We start from the raw sequence: 16,680 nt of genomic DNA, 5'->3' as shown, positions 1-16,680 counted from the left end.
CTCGGACCTCCACATGTGCACCATGGCTCAAGTTCACACACACACACACACACACACACCACCACCACCACCACCACCACCACCACCACCATCACCATCACCATAATAAAATACAATCTAGCCAGACAGTAGAATGTTTGCATAACACATACAGGGCAACCTCATAGCTTAACTCCCATTCCCACTGCATAGAGATCAGCCTAGGAAAACCACTTGGCACACCGAGTTTCCAGCTTACGCGTTGTCCTATTTCTGCTCACACTTTACTGTTTGCTGTGCTGTGCTGGGGACTCCTTCTCAGTACTACGGTCCCTCCTCGTTGGCATTCATTCCAGGAGCTACTGGTGACTCCGGCCACACTCAGGCTCCACATCTTGTCACTTAACTCTAGACTCCTCGGTGGACGAATTGCTCACTCTGAGGAGTCTCGTGATGAATCTACACACCCAATAGCAAGTACTGTGTCCAGTGCCTCAGGACTTAGTGGTCCCAGGTATTTCTACGCAGGGCCTTTCAAAAATGAATCTGCATTCACCTCTGGAAAATACATTTCCATGGGCCTACTATGCACTAGGCATTCTCTGTGATTTTTAGGAACAAAATCTGGCCTTAGTAATCTATGGTCCAATCGTCTGTCGCTTTACTTAGGGAGAAATCTCTTCAGGTGGCATGGAAATTTCCATTAGCAAGCCCTGTTTCTGTCCCTCGGCTGCCTCCTCAGCTGCCCGCTGCCCTTCTTCTTGAACCTGCTCTACGCGAAGCACGAGTACCTCTGCCTGCTCCGCCGTCCCCTTTGACTTAGGTCCTCTCCCACCACCAGGTTGTGAGGAAGCAGAGGTTACATCCTCATTCCCCATCAATCGCTCACATCTTTTAGCGGCAGCTTAGACAGAATGTCCTCCTGGAGGAAGCGCTCAGCCTCAGCAGCAAGTGGGTGACTCCTCTTTCTCCTGCCATGGAGTTTGTGGCCCATGCTGTCTACATAGCCCCTGGGGATTGGCTTCCACTGCTTTCCTGTGGGAAGGCAATGACTTGGGGCGGGCGCGGGGGGTGGGGGGGGAGGTGACTGTCCAGGCTCAACACTAATACTAAAAAAAAAAAAGATTGAATGGTGTGAAGTCAGTCTTCCAGTCTTCCTGGCTTTATAGTACTACCTACAGATCAGAAGTCTGGAAGCTTCCCTGAAAGCATTTCTCTTTCCCCACAATCTACCGGTTATCCCTCATGCAAACCTCACCAGGCTGCCCTGGCCATGGCTGCCCACTGACTTTTCTGGTTCCTGTGTAGCTCAGCCAGGGATCAACAACACCACCCCTCTGTTACAAGTCTTCAGTGGCTCCCTGATGCCATCAAGGAAACCCCAAGACTCCTGCTGCCACCTCCACAGAGGGCCCACGTGGGCTGAGCTGCCAGATGCTTGATCCTTCAGCTCTCTCCTCTCTCCTGGCCCCTGTGGCCAGCCTGGTGAGGCTCTGTTCCCCTGCTTAGGCACGCCCCCTGTCCTAAGCCGGTGTCTTAGTGAGGGTTCTGCTGCTGTGAACAGACACCATGACCAAAGCAACTCTTAAAAAGAACATTTAACACCATTGCATACACTAGCAAGCGTTTGCTGAAAGGACCCTGATATAGCTGTCTCTTGTGAGACTAGGCCGGGGCCTAGCAAACACAGAAGTGGATGCTCACAGTCAGCTATTGGATGGATCACAGGGGCCCCAATGGAGGAGCTAGAGAAAGTATCCAAGGAGCTAAAGAGATCTGCAACCCTGTAGGTGCAACAACATTATGAACTAACCAGTACCCCAGAGCTCTTGACTCTAGCTGCATATGTATCAAAAGATGGCCTAGTCAGCCATCACTGGAAAGAGAGGCCCATTGGACATGCAAACTTTATGTGCCCCAGTACAGGGGAACGCCAGGGCCAAAAAGTGGGAATGGGTGGATAGGGGAGTGGCGGGGAGGGTATGGGGGACTTTTGGGATAGCATTGGAAATGTAATTGAGGAAAATACGTAATAAAAAATATAAAAAAAAAATAACATTTTCCAATAAAAAAAAAAAGAACATTTAATTGGGGCTGGCTAATAGGTTCAGAGATTCGGCCCATTATCATCAGGGCAGGAACATGACAGCATCCAGGCAGGCATAGAACAGGAAGAACTGAGAGTTCTACATCTTCATCTGAAGGCTGCTAGGAGAATACTCACTTCCAGGCATCTAGGGTTAGGGTCTTATAGCCCACGCTCACAGTGACACACCTAGTCCAACAGGGCCACACCTAATGGTGCTACTCCCTGGGCCATAGATATACGGACCATCATAGCTAATGTCTCCAGCTTAGGTTTCTAGTCTCTGCCTGGAAGTCACATGAATCCTTCCTTACCTCGAGCATCAACTCAGACCTCCCATTTGCTGGTCTCACTACACTCTGGCCCTCTCCGAGACTTCCTCAGAGTAACTGTCTTCCTAGAGCATTCTTTAAAAGAAAGACAGATATTTGAATTTATTTTATGCATATGAGTATTTTGCTGAATGTGTCTGTGAACCATGTGTATGCAGTATGTGTGGAGACCAGAAGAGGACATTGGAACCCCTAGAACTGGAGTCACAGACGGTTGTGAGTCACTGTGGCTGCTGGGAAACAAACTGGGGTTCTCTACAAAAGCAGCACGTGCCTCCTAACCACTGAGTCACCTCTTCAGCCCTAGGGAAGTCACAGCCTTCCCTAAGCCCTTAGGTGGTAGAGGTGGGGCCTAGATGAAGACAGGACACACACATTAGTAGGAGAGTCAGTAGGGACGTGAGTTAGGGAAGCCATTGTCCCCACCACATGAAGAGGTCCAGATGAGAATGAAGAGAGAGAGAAGAGCCAGAAGTCAGCTAAGTCTGAAACTCTTCTGCTGGTGTTTCACCTGGCACCAGCCACGCCTGAAAGCCTTCGCAACTGGTGGCCTGCTGTGTCCTGCTGTGGCCAACTGTGTGTTTTATTCTGCTTCACTGGGACTAGGCTAAGACAAAACATCGAAGGGGACACATTTAACCTGCTGGAGACCCAAGCCAGTGAAGGGAGCACTCGAGTACTCCCTAGAGGTCCACCTGTGTGGTCAGGCAGGAGCACTGATTACTAAGAAGCTCCGAGCCAGGGCCAGAGAGATGGCTCAGTGGATAAAGTGCTTGCTTTGCAAGCCTGAGGACCTGAGTCCAATCCTCAGAACCCACGTTAAAAAGCCAGGTGTGAGACGAGGATGTGACTCAGCTGGTAGAGCATCGGCCTAGCACATGCAGTTCCCTGTGCTCAGTTCCCCAGCATCGTATAAACCATGGCACAAGGCTATAATCCCAGAACTTGGGAGGTGGAGGCAGGGGGGACATCAGAAATTCAAGGTCATCCTTGACCATGGAAAGTTTAAGGCCAGGCTGGGCTGCCTAAAGCCCTGTTCAAAAAATGGAGTGGAGTGGAGTGGAGTGGAGTGGAGTGGAGTGGAGTGGAGTGGAGTGGAGTGGAGTGGAGTGGAGTGGAGGAGAGGTGAGGGGAAGGGAGGGGATGGGATGGGGAAGGGAGGCGTGGTGCAGGGTTGTAATCTCAGAGCTGGAGACATGAAGAGCAGGGAGATACCTGGGGCTCACTGAGCAGCCTGCCTAACAAATTCCAGGCCAGTGAGAGACCACTTCAGATAGGTAGGTAGATAGATAGATAGATAGATAGATAGATAGATAGATAGATAGATAGATAGATAGATAGATAGATAGGATGTCCTCTGGGCTATACACACACACACTCACTTACACACACACACACACAATCACACACACTCTCACATACTCACACACATACATGCACACAGATACACTCACACAGACACACACACTCACGCACATTCACACACAACTCACACACTCACATACACACTCACACACACGCTCACACTCATATACACTCTCACACACATGCACACTCACACAATACACCCACACACACACTCACACACATGTACACTCATACACACACATACACCCCCACACACACATTCACACATGTACACTCATACACACACACACACAATCACACACACAGACATGCACACTCACACACACTCACACACATACACTCGCACACACACACACACATTCTCACACACTCTCACAATGCACACTCACTCACACACATGCACACTCACACACACACAGACATACACACACGCACCCGGCTTGATTCTTTCTTGCTCAGGATGCCATGAAATAGATGGACCACAGCAAACCTCCACCACATCCCTTTGCCTGGATCCTCTTCCTGGGAGGGGATACTAGCAGCCCTCCCAAGGGTAGGCAGCTTCTGGAACAACCGGCCCCTCCTAGGCCGCAATTCCCGGCTCTACCCACTATTGGAACCTGAGGTCTCCAGTTTCCTTCCTTGCTTCCTAGAATATTCCAGAAAAAACCCATCACCCCCCGGGGGCACACCCAAGTCACCAAGGTGACTGTTTACCCTCTGCCCTTAGAAACCATCTCCAGTGGTGGCACAGCTGCTACACACAGCCACCCTCTGCCCACAGCCCAGCCACACAGGCAAAGGTGCTTCCTGCTGGTATTGGCATCTACCAGGCCGGGTTTCCGACCTTTCCAGCCACTTCTGTCTACCCTGATCCCCATGGCTGTGCTTCTTACCTGTGGGCCTGGCTGGGAGCCAAGCGTAGCCACAGTCAAAACTCATTCCTCCATCATCTCAGCCATGCATTGGCCAAGACACCAACAGACATCCAGACCTAGAACAAAGCCCTGGGCTCTGGGCTCAGAGAAACATGCAACCAAATCCTACCTTCTCTGGCAGCTGGGTGACCTCAGGTAAGTTGCTTCACCTCCCTAGGCCTCAATGTTCCGCAGATAGTATTAAGATACGTGCTTCTCTGCCCTGGGCTGTTGTTCTAAGGAGAGCGATGTTGTGCCCAGACCTGATTGCATCCTCCATGGCTAGAGGACTCACCTTGTCCTGAGGGGACCCCGAGACCCATTTCTGACACCCCACACCCCACTGGGTTGGAAGACCTTGCTTCACGTAGGACTACATCCCTCTCTGAGGAACAGCCACCTGCTTGAACAAGAGCAGGGGATTTGCCCTGTCACTACACTGGTAGAGCGAGCAGCCCTTGGCTAATTGCTCCCGTTTATTTGATGGGGCCCTGGGATGCCCAGTGTGGCTATGACTCTTAACATATTCTAAGTCCCTTGATACTGCTGGTGAATGTCCTCGTGGCCACTATCCTCCCATGTGACCCATCCCCGCTTTCTTAGGGACAAGCTCCCTCCCCCTTAGCTGTACCTGCTACTGGAATTGGCCTCTGATTACACATGTGCTCATTTGCTGGGAATTGGGTCCAGTGGTCTATGGCATGTCACATTTCTACTCTAGGAGTCCTAAAATAATAATATGTGACACAAACCTCAGATACAGGAGGAACGAGCGTGGAAACTGAGGCTAGGAAAATGAGCCTATGTCATGCTTTGGTGACAGGCTCCTCCCACCTTGAGATAGCCCACACCAGAAAAGACTCCCAGACACAGGTTAGAATGTAGAGCTTTTGGGAAGATTTCATTCAGACAGTCCTGTGGACTCTGCGTATTATTTGAGGGCCCAGAGAGTGGGTGGGCTTGCTCTGTCTACCACAGGAGGATGGATTTTAGCTCCCTTGTGCTATAATCCACCATGTGAAGATGTGGTGGAGGGCCGCATCCCAGGCCACCACCAGAAGCCTGAACTCCTGCTCCTTAGACACAGCCATTCTCAGCAACTTTGTCATAGCCGCATAAACAGACTGAGACTCAGGAAGTAACATGCCTGTCTTCTCCCAGCCCGGCCCTGGCCTGTTGCTATCTAACGTGCAGTCTGGAATCCCAGGGGAAGGCAGGGAGAGGCAGAGCCAAGGCTGGGCCCTAGAATCAAGACAAGGGCACCAAGAAGACGCCAGTTGTGGCCTGTCCTCTCATACCATGCAAGAAAGGTTCTGTATGTGGCCCTCTCCCCCATCCTTCATGGGAAAGCTCTGTCCTCACCCCAAGGCTACTTCTGATCCCGCAGGCTCTGCCCTGCTTAGCGGAGCCCACCTGAGAGAATGGGTCCAGAATGAGGCCAGCAGGGACGGGAGTGGTATGTACCAGAGACACTGGTGACATCCTCTGCCCCAGAGGGGATCCAAGGCCAAGTTGAAGGCCTGGCCTGCTCAGATCTAGGATGGTGGCAAATCACTTGGTCTCTATCCTCAGAACACGAGCAGAGATAGCGGGCCTTAAAAAGAGAATTGCCCTGTTCCAGATGTCCATGGAAGGGAGACAGCTCTGGCTAGCTGGGAAGGGCACAGAGGATCTACCCTCTCATGCCCAACTGAAGGCTTCTCAGGATCCTCTTGGCACCATCGATTGTCCCCAATTCACACTCAGAGCTCTTCCCTGGTCCCGCCATGGTCTGGATCCCTATAGCCAGCCCTGCTTCCTAGAAGATGGCTCCAGTCTGTCTTGCAGGTCCCTCTGGGTCAGAATCTGAGATGCCTAAGCACCCCAAAGCACCTTTAACAAGTGCCTCAGGGCACTCCAGGGCTCCTTGAAGTTTGGAAACCACTGTGAAAAGGGACCTTATTCCTGTTCTAATCCAGTGTCATCATTCATCATGGGGGGCGGTCAGAATTTACAAATTACTGTGCCTGTAATAGGACAAGAAGACAGGACAGAGTCATCAATCAAGGAAGACATCTTGGAAGAGGTGAAGTCTGGGTGGAGAGCCGAAGGAGTCAGTTGCAGAACTAACCATTTGGTAACACTGCCTCCTTCTGTCTCACAAGGACCTGACTCTGAGGGGCCTGGATGAGTGGGAACAAGGACAGAAAGGCCCAGCTTCCTCTGTCGTGGAGGGAAGTGGCTGCTGAGACAGCCACATGTCAACAGACCTGTTCGCCCCAGAGTCGCTCTGGAAACCTGCAGTCAGCTGCAACTTTGCTTAAGGCTGAGCTCCAGCCCCCAGGAGCCCAAAATGGCTGAACAAACTTCAAGCATCACCGGGGGGGGGGGGGCGGCTGGCGACAAGTTCAAGGCCAGAGAGTGTTTCTACAAGGTCAAACCACAACAGGAAGGCACACGAATAGTTTGTGGGGCTCCTGGCACAGCACAAGGTGCCAGCAAGCAACCCAGAGGCTTAGTCTAGCGTATGGCCGGGCAAGCTTGACTTGTGCCCTGCCTCGGCCATGAGCTGCCACACCTGAGGGGTCACCATCTTGCTTCCTCTTCATCTCTGAGGAAAGCTGTGCTCTTGGTCTCTGTTCTCATTTTATTCTGTGGCTGTGACCTAAAGGAACATGGGAGAGGAAAGACCTTCTTTGGCTTAACATTCATTGTCCCAGGGAAGCCAAGGCAGGCACACGAAGCATCATGGTCACAGCCAGGAGTAGGGGGACTAATGCAGCCATGCTGCCTGCTTACTACTATGGATGCTTGGCTAGCTTTCTTCACCACTCTTGTTTGTTTGTTTGTTTGTTTGTTTTTCGAGACAGGGTTTCTCTGTGTAGCCCTGGCTGTCCTGGAACTCACTCTGTAGACCAGGCTGGCCTCAAACTCAGAAATCTGCCTGCCTCTGCCTCCCAAGTGCTGGGATTAAAAGCGTGTACCACCATGCCCAGCTTCTTTCTTCACTCTTAAACAGCCAAGGGTCCAGCCTGTGTCCTGGTGTTGCTCATATTCAGAGTGAGTTTTTCCTTCTCCATTAGCCATTAAGACAATCTTCTATATACATTCCCACAGGCCAGTCTAGATAATCCCTCAACTGGGGTGTGATATATACAATACCAAAGCCACTCTGAGCTCTGGAGGTACTGACCTTGGCTCCCCAGTACTGGGGCACATCTCTAGGTTAACGAACCCTTGTGAGGCCTTCTGTGGATGAAGATACACAGATACACAGACTGGGGCGAGGGGGCATTCGGGGAATTTACTTCCCAGGGCCACTGCTGGCAAATTCCCATGATGCCCTAGTCTCTCAGGAAAAGCACAGCTTTGCCTCTGTGTTTACAGGCCAGCCTTGGTGACAAGGACCTGTGAGGCCACATTAGCCCCTGAAGGGGGAGGGGCCCAGCCAGGCCTACTGTGCCCCTGAGTCACACTCACCTTGCAGACCCAATCCAATTTGGCTGCCCTACAGTAGCTCTCCCACATTTTAGATGAGAGACCGCACTAGGCCACACAGCTCCTCAGAGATCTCAAGACAGCAAAGCCCTAAGTGTTCACCGGCACCCAGCCCTCTGCCCACGTGACACTTCCCTGGCTCGTCTCGGGTGTGGGCATTAAGGCTCTCGGAGGGAGCAGGTCTGGTCTAAGACCCACAGCCCCACAGCAGCCCAGGGGCTGTCTCCAGCATCTACTCCACCCTAAGGTCTAGAAGGGGCAGCCACAGCCTGACCACCTCCACACCTCAGAAGTGCCTGGTGCCTGCACCTTGACCTCCAGGCCCAGGTTCCAGGCCAGCCCATCAGGGGCTGTGAGCTGTGACCCTGCAGAAAAGCTGCCCTGCCCCCATCTAAGTCCCCCAAGCAGGCAGGCCAGCCAGCCACAGACAGCCCCGCGCAGGCAGCCGCCCGCCTTGGCTATTTTTTCCTCCTCACTTTGCATCATCCTAGCTTCCAAAATAAACTTCCCCCAAACCGGTGGAGCTCCTTCTGGACTGGGAGCCCTCTGTGAGAGCCCCCTTCAGCCCCTGCCCCCACCTCGACCCAGGCAGAGCCACCAAACCCAGCCTGGCCCCCTCGGCTGCCTCTGGCCTTGATTTAGAAGCAGCTGCTCCTGCCCCGACTGGTTTCTGACACCCCAGTGCCGGGGTGTCTGCATCTGTGGGGACGCCCAGCTGGGCATCTGTGGACAGGAGTCCTGGCTGCAGGCTGAGGATGCAGGCCCCACCTCCATCTGACCACACATGAATGCGCGTGCCTGTGTGTACACGCGCACACACACACACACACACAAGGCCTCCTCCAGGGTTTTCCTTGTGTTAGTGAGGTGAGGCTTCATCCTTCTCTTAGCTCCCATCCTGGTCCCTGATGCCTTGTCCAGCTCCATCATGTGACTCCCACCTCCTCATTTGTCCGCCACCATCCTCAGCCCCTCTCTATCCGCAGACCCATCCCACCACCTCACCAACAAACCTGGGGAGTTCTCTTCCCTCCCTCAGCCTAGAAATGGGATCTCAACTTTCTCCAAACTAACCTGCCCAATCCCTCAGTCTGAGACGCAAGTGTCACCTCTTCCAGGAAGTCCTCCTAACCAGCACAGGAAAACAAGTGATCTAAGCCAGCCTACCTTCTAGCTCAAAAGCCAAGGGGAGCTCAGAGGTCACAAGGCAGCATGGGACAGGGCCATCATCCCACAGGCTCCTCTCTGGCCCCGGCTGGGATTCCACAGACACAAGACAAACGGCCATCCCATCCAACAGGATGGTGATCCTTCACCCAGGGCCCAAGAGGGCCATCAGTCCCTCCTCCTGACTCAGAGGCCAAGGACATTGATTCACTGATGAATCAAAGAATTTCATTCAAGAATTAAAACTGCAGCTCAATGTTTGATCTTGCGAGCTATCGGCTGCTCAGACCAGACATTCAAAAAACCATTTATCTCCTCTGAGGACTTTTCAAAAGGGGAGATGAAAGCAGAGCCATTGGTCCCCAGGCATGTATCTATTCCTGTTTGAAAAGAGCCTAGGTTGGCAACATGGCTCAGTGGGTAATGGTGTTTGCTGCCAGATCTTCTGGCCTGACCTTGACCCCCGCTGACCCATGCGGTAGAAGGAGAGAACTGACTATGGAAAGTTGTCTGCTGACCTCTCCATTACACACACACACTCAGGAGGCAAAGAGGCAAGTGGCTCTCTGAGTTCAAGGCCTGACTGCCAGCCACACAGCCCTTAAGGAACACGCTAGAGCCAGTCTCCAAGCTCACTAACCACAGGGCCTTTGCATGTGCTTCTACATATAAGGCTGCTACCAGAAACTGTCTCCATCACTACTTCCTTGTCTAGATAGGTGGCTTTCAGCCATAAGCCAATCAGACTGCGCCGTACAGTCTGGCTCAGGAATGACTGAGAAAGCTTAGTCCTCCATGGAACACATTAGCAGCCCATTTTCTTTAAGAGACTAAGAAAAGCAAGGACTGGGGAGGTGACTCATTCAGCCAAGGTGCTTGTATTCATTTGTGAAGACCGCAGCTTCGCCCCTAGCACCCACATAAAAGCAGCTCGCACCAGAACCTCAATGCTGAGAGGCTGAGGCAGGCGGCGCCCATCCAGGTTCAAGGAGACCCTGTCTCAAATAGCAGAGTGGAGAGGGACTGGAGTCAGCTAAGAGCAACCGGGCACATCTGTGGCAAGCTGCCGCTCACAACGTGAACTTGGCAGAGAGGCTCCTCTACAAGTTAGACTTTTCTTGAAGACTCCAGGCTGTGGCTCCCAAGGCTGTCTATGTCCCTCTGGGTAGTCACTACAGGCTGGCTTTCCCTGATTTCTTTCCCTAAAGCAAATGTGAATTTGAGTTCACATCGGCCACACAGGCCATGGATGTGAACACATCCTACATGTTCTGCCATGTTTTAAAAAAGGTGAGTTTGACAGGTCACTTGTCCCCATGAATCATTTCTTCCTAGGTGAAGTCCCACCAAACACAGCTGTCCTAACAGCAACCTAAAGGACAATCATCCCGTACACACAGGACATAGCCCTGGAGGAGTCTGCGCCCCACAATGCCCCTCTACTGCCCCAAGGGGTGGTGTTCTGGGTCTCACTAGCCATCTTCAGAGTCTCAGCAGCAGGCTTACCTGCTTCACACAGCCGCCTTCTAGAAGGCAAGAATGAGCCGTCAGTTGACTCCCTGCCCCAGCAAGGGGATGGAGCCCACGGGGATTGGCATCCAGGATTTGATGCAGTCTGGTGGACAAAAGGAAGGCACCCCTCCTAGAGAGGTTCACACCTGGACTGCAGGCTAGGGCACTGGGTGAGACCCCACACGTGACAGATGAGGTGCATAGGGTGACCCCAGGCTAACGTGAACACCCTGACCTCCAAGAGCTTCCCAGCCTTGGCCTGTGGGAGGAGTGCCCAGGAGAAGTATCGAAAAAAATATTCTTTGTTTATAGCCATGACCATCACTTAGCCTGCAGGACCAAGGATCCTGTGACCCTGAGTTAGTTGGCTCGCTTTTCTCGCATGGCAGGGTTACATAGCCATCTGAGAGGCAGCGCCCTGGTGTAAAATCCAGAAGGCAAATACGGAATGCCCTGGGTGGTGAGAGCCAATCGGAAATGTGACCAAACAGCAAAAGATATCATCATGCATGCATTGAATCTATGTAATAGAACAAAAACTTGAAATTCAAAAACACTTTCTCATGAGTTCATATTTCATTGGCCACAAAATTATCAGTGAACTTTGAAAATCTGAGTTAGGGAGACAGCTACTTGGGAGTGTGCTTAGCTAGCACACACAGAACCCTGGGTTAGTCTCCAACACCTCATGAACTGGGAATGATGGTACACATATGTAAAGGCAGGAGGATTAGAAGTTCAAGGTTGTTCTTGGCTACACAGAGGCCAGCCTGGGCTACATGACACCCTGTCTCTAAATAAACATTAGTTGGTAAACCCAGCTCTATCTAAAAATCTGAAGAAGGTGATGCTAAAGCCGTAAAAAAATTAGAACATACACAGGGGACACGGAAGGAGGACATGCTAGCCAACATCACAGCAAGCATCTAGAGCAGGGACCCTCAGGTCAACTAGCAATCTGTAGCCATCGAGGGTATAAAACAGCCCTAGACAGGTGGAGGGAGGGACCCTGATCTTGCCTAGGAAAAACTAAGACCCATAGCAAGCTCATGTGGTGTGCAGGAGGACCCAAGTTCAAAGCCAGACTAGGTTATAAAGTGAGATCATAGCAGGGGGGGGGGGGATATACATAGCCAGCAAATGTCACTGTCATTGTGTCTCTTGTCTGAGTCCTGATAAGACCGTCATCTGTTAAAAGGTGTTTTTGCAGCTACTTAGGGTGTCTGATAAGTGCGGCGGCCTATATTCCCATGAGCACATACAGGCTTCTGGAATGGTGGTACCTACCCATTCCTATAGTATGGCATAAATATCCTCACCACAGTTTCAAGGCATCACCATGCTCTCACTGAAGCGGAACTTCGAGAAGAAGCCCAGCACAGACAGGTCTAAGCTGCCAGAGCTTGTTCCGGCAGCCGCTGGTTCTGAAGATGTACAAGAGAGACAGCAAGAGGTTTGGCAGGTATTATGAAATAACCACCCAAGGTTACCTTTAATATTTTTAATGATGTGTATGTGGGCCCCAGCCAAGGTTTTTAAAACTAGAGGAGAGGCTCAAGGATGCTCGGCAGTTAAGGACATGCAACCTCTGCAGACTCTTCAGTGCTCACATAGGGTGGCTCAAACCACCTCTAACTCCAGTTCCAGAACCATCTGGGGCCTCCAACCTCCATGGATGTTTACACTGATGTCTACATACACATGGGGCGTGGGCACACACACACAACCACAAAGAGGGGAGGGAGGAAGAGAGGGAGAGGGAGTTTAAAACAAAGTCAGTCTTTAAGAAATGACATAAGGGCTGGTGAGATGGCTCAGTGGGTAAGAGCACCCGACTGCTCTTCCAAAGGTCCGGAGTTCAAATCCCAGCAACCACATGGTGGCTCACAACCATCCGTAACGAGATCTGACTCCCTCTTCTGGAGTGTCTGAAGACAGCTACAGTGTACTATATAATCAATAAATAAATCTTTAAAAAAAAAAAAAAAGAAATGACATAAAGCTTAGGTGAGGTAACCAGGTGTGTTACCTGGTTACAACACTTGGTTGGGAAACTAAGGCAGAAAGACCTCTGTGAGCTGGAGGCTAGCCTGGGCTACATGGTGAGCTCCAAGACAATCTAGGCTACAGAGGCAGACCTTGTCTCAAAATAAAAGTTACCAAAAACTAGAATGATCAACTGATGGTGGTGGCGCACACCTTTAATCCCAGCACTCGGGAGACAAAGACAGGCGAATTTCTGAGTTCATGGCCAGCCTGGTCTACAGAGTGAGTTCCAGGACAGCCAGGGCTACACAGAGAAACCCTGTCTCAAAACAACAACAACGACAAGCATAATGAAGCCTTGATCACTCTTGTTTGGATGATTGCCATGTATGTTTGATTTACAAATGTTCTTTTCTATTGCCTGTATTTAAATACCCTCATACTAAGAAATTTAGAGCCATAACCATCTCACGTATGCATAGGAGGGAAGCTTCCACTCTCGGGATTCTTGTCATGCACGCTGACTCCTCGACTTGTGGAACCTCACTTCCTCTATGGTGAGAGAGGAAAAGGAAGAAAACCACGTAGAGTGCAGTCAAAGAGTGCGGTCCTCAGGGGGTCCTACCCGAGATTCTTCCTGGTTATATGACCCTGTGCCAGCAGAGACATCATCTGGAGCCTGATTGGACATTGTTTGGGTACCACCTGCCAAGACATGGTTGGTGTTGGGCAACTCTCCCCAACTCTGAGCCATGGTTTCCTGGTTAGTGGCCGGAAGTTATTGTCAGTTTCTTCTGAAGGTTGAAGGTCGAGTTGGCCCAGCTTCTGCTCTGGGAACTGACATTTGAGGGAATAATGGTCCCGAGGGGCCTGTTAGGGATTGAAGGACTAGGGATGGAGCTCTGTTGTAGACCTAGCATGTGCAAGGCTCTGGGGATGGAGCTCTGTTGCAAACCTAGCATGTGCAGATCTTGAGGATAGAGCCCTATTGTAGACCTAGTATATGCAAGGCCCAAGGTTTGACCTATCAGCTCAAGAAAAGTAGTCCCTGTGTTAGGAACACAACACTTCTCCCCAAACAGAGAGTCCTAGGTTGACAAATGTCCCCCCCACCTTTTTTTTCAAGAGAAATTGAAGTTATAGGACCCTTAAAAAACTTTCCATCTTGAGACGCTATCAGCAAATATGAGTGTCTAAAAGAAACTGAGCCAAACTCCCCCTGCGAACCAGGTGTGACCTATATGTGACCATGAAACAGACAAGGAGATGGCATTCGGGGAAGCTGTATTCACTGCCCCACCCCCCAAAGCCTGGCCTGGGGCTCCAAAGACTTCACCCAGGCAGCCTCACTGGACCCCACCACAGCACTTAGGACAGATAAAGAAACTGAGGCACACACACTATACACAAGACCCCCTGAGGACCAGGGGCCAGGCCAAGACCAAATGCAAGTCTCCCCCAAGAACCTGCTGCTCAGGTTTTTAGCATCTCGAGGTTCAAGGGCCATTAGGGTACAAATTCGAGGTAGAGGGAAGAGCACTTGCCCAGGGCCGGACAGTGTGAATGAGGCTGACTGACCAGGTCTTTCATCCCTGTCCTGGTTGGGGACCCAGGCTGGATAACTTTGAATGGTGCTGCTGTGCGGTCCACCCAGCTCCACCCTGGGCAGCGGAGCCACAGAACAGGAGCAGCTCCCCTCCTCCCACCTCCTTGAATGCATGCACAGACACGAGAGTGTTCTTGCCCCAAGCTCAGGCCTTTACTTTCTCCACTTCAAAAATGCTTGAAATTAGGCTAAACCCCCAGGTGCCAGCCTACAGACGCTTGCTCCATTATCAGGTGCCTCCAGGACTGGGCTGGAGACGGATCCAAGCACAGGGTTTGGAGCCCTTCCCCGGGAGCTGGAGATAATGCCCACACAAGGCACGTGATTCTCTATGACTAAAACCTGGCTGACAGCTCCGTGGGCAAAGCGCCCACCTCAAAAGCAGGAGGGCCTGAGCTTGGACCTCCAGTGCCCACAGAGAAGCTGGACACGGTGTTTCGTGTCTGTCTGTAATCTCAGCACTGAGGAGGCAGAAGCAGGCGGAGTTCATTGTTAGGTCATCTAGCCAAATCTATGAGCTCCTAGCTCATGAGAAACTCTGTCTCAAAAATAAGGAATAGAGTGACAAAGATACCTGACCTGTGATCTGCACACACACACTACATACACATACTACACACACACACACACTACACACACACACTACACACACACACACACTACACACATACACTACACCCACATTACACACACACACACACACACACACACACACACACACACACACACCTGGTGCTGAAGGGTGGGCTCAGGGATAAAGCATTAGTCTGGACCCTGAGTCGGTACTGAAAACAATAATAAAATTAAATTTAAACCTGGTTCTCTTCTTCGGTGAGTTTTAATAGTAAGGCTTAAAGGAAAGAAAGAAAGCCACTCTGAAAATGGACCACTCGGCTTGGTCTTGTGCTGAGTGCTCCTAGGGCTGTAACCTCAGGAGACGAGAGCAAGTCCACTGACAACCTGGGCAACTCATACAAAAGGGCAGATTGGAGAGGAGGTGGAGTTGTTTAGTGCGTGTTGTTCTTCCAGACGACCCATGTTCCGTCCCTAGCACCCATCCACATCAGATAGCTTATAACTAACTGTTTGTAACTCCAGCCCAAGGAAATCGAACACCTCTGGCCTCAACCGGCACCAGCACTCATGTGCCATACCCACACACAGAAACACACACACACAATTAAAAATAAAATCAAACTTAAAAAAAAAATATATATATAAGGCCAGAGCTATTACTGTGAGACAGAACACTTGTCCGGCTTGCACAAAGCCCTTGGGTCAATCTTATAAAAAAATAAGTAAATAATGTTGGGAGGTGGTGTCTCGGGCTTTGAATCTCAAGACTTAGGAGACAGAGGCAGGTGGATCTCTGTGAGTTCAAGGCCAGCCTGGGCTGCATAGAGAAACCCTGTCTCAAAAGACAAACAAACAAACAAACAAAAGTGCACACATTTAAATGGACCATGTGGCAACCAGAAAGTAAGGAAGAGTTTGTGTCCTGTTATATGTAGGGCACTCAAAGCTCTGGGCATAGAGAGGAACTACAGAGTCAACTAGCAACATCTCGGGCCTCGAAAACTAGAAACTTCCAGAAAAAGCCTACACCTATCCCACACACATGCCCCGGCCAGCCTTTCCTCTCTAGACTGAGATAGACTAAAGCTCACATATGGACCAGGACATCAAAGCTGTTCTGAACTCTGTCTGTCACACTTGCTGGCCATGCAATGTGACAAGCCAAGCTTTTCCCATGCATCCAACAGAAATGGAAGTCATAGTTCCTGGGCTGTTGGTCTGTCTTAAAGAGACCTGGAACAGGGCTTCATCCGCTATAGCTATTACTAACTAACAGCATCCATCTCCAGCTGCTGGACCTAGAATGAAAGTCAGTACAGGGCTGCGGCTGGGGCTGGAGCTGCAGCTTAGGGGTAGAACACTTTCCAGGTGTGTGCAGGGTCCTGGGTTTGATCTGCAACTCCGCCAAGCACACAGATGCATAAGCCCTTGGCTGTGGCCCCTCTGATTGTGAGAACTCGGCCAGTCTCAGTCAGTAACGTTCTTGCTTTGCCAGTGTTTATGCCCACAACTTTGTTCTGTTCTGTTTTGGTTTGGTTTGGTTTGGTTTGGTTTGGTTTGGTTTGGTTTGGTTTGGTTTGGTTAAAAACCAAGCATATGACACACAACTGAAATCTCAGCGCTGGGAAGGCAGAGTCAGGGGGCTCCCTGGGGCTCATTAGCCTGGCAATCTAG

The sequence above is a fragment of the Mus caroli genome, unplaced genomic scaffold (genome assembly GCF_978045245.1).
Source record: "Mus caroli unplaced genomic scaffold, Mus_caroli_1 scaffold_6, whole genome shotgun sequence".
In the NCBI taxonomy this organism is placed as follows: domain Eukaryota; kingdom Metazoa; phylum Chordata; class Mammalia; order Rodentia; family Muridae; genus Mus; species Mus caroli.
The sequence above is the reverse complement of the archived record's forward strand: the minus strand, read 5'-3'. Positions refer to the sequence as shown.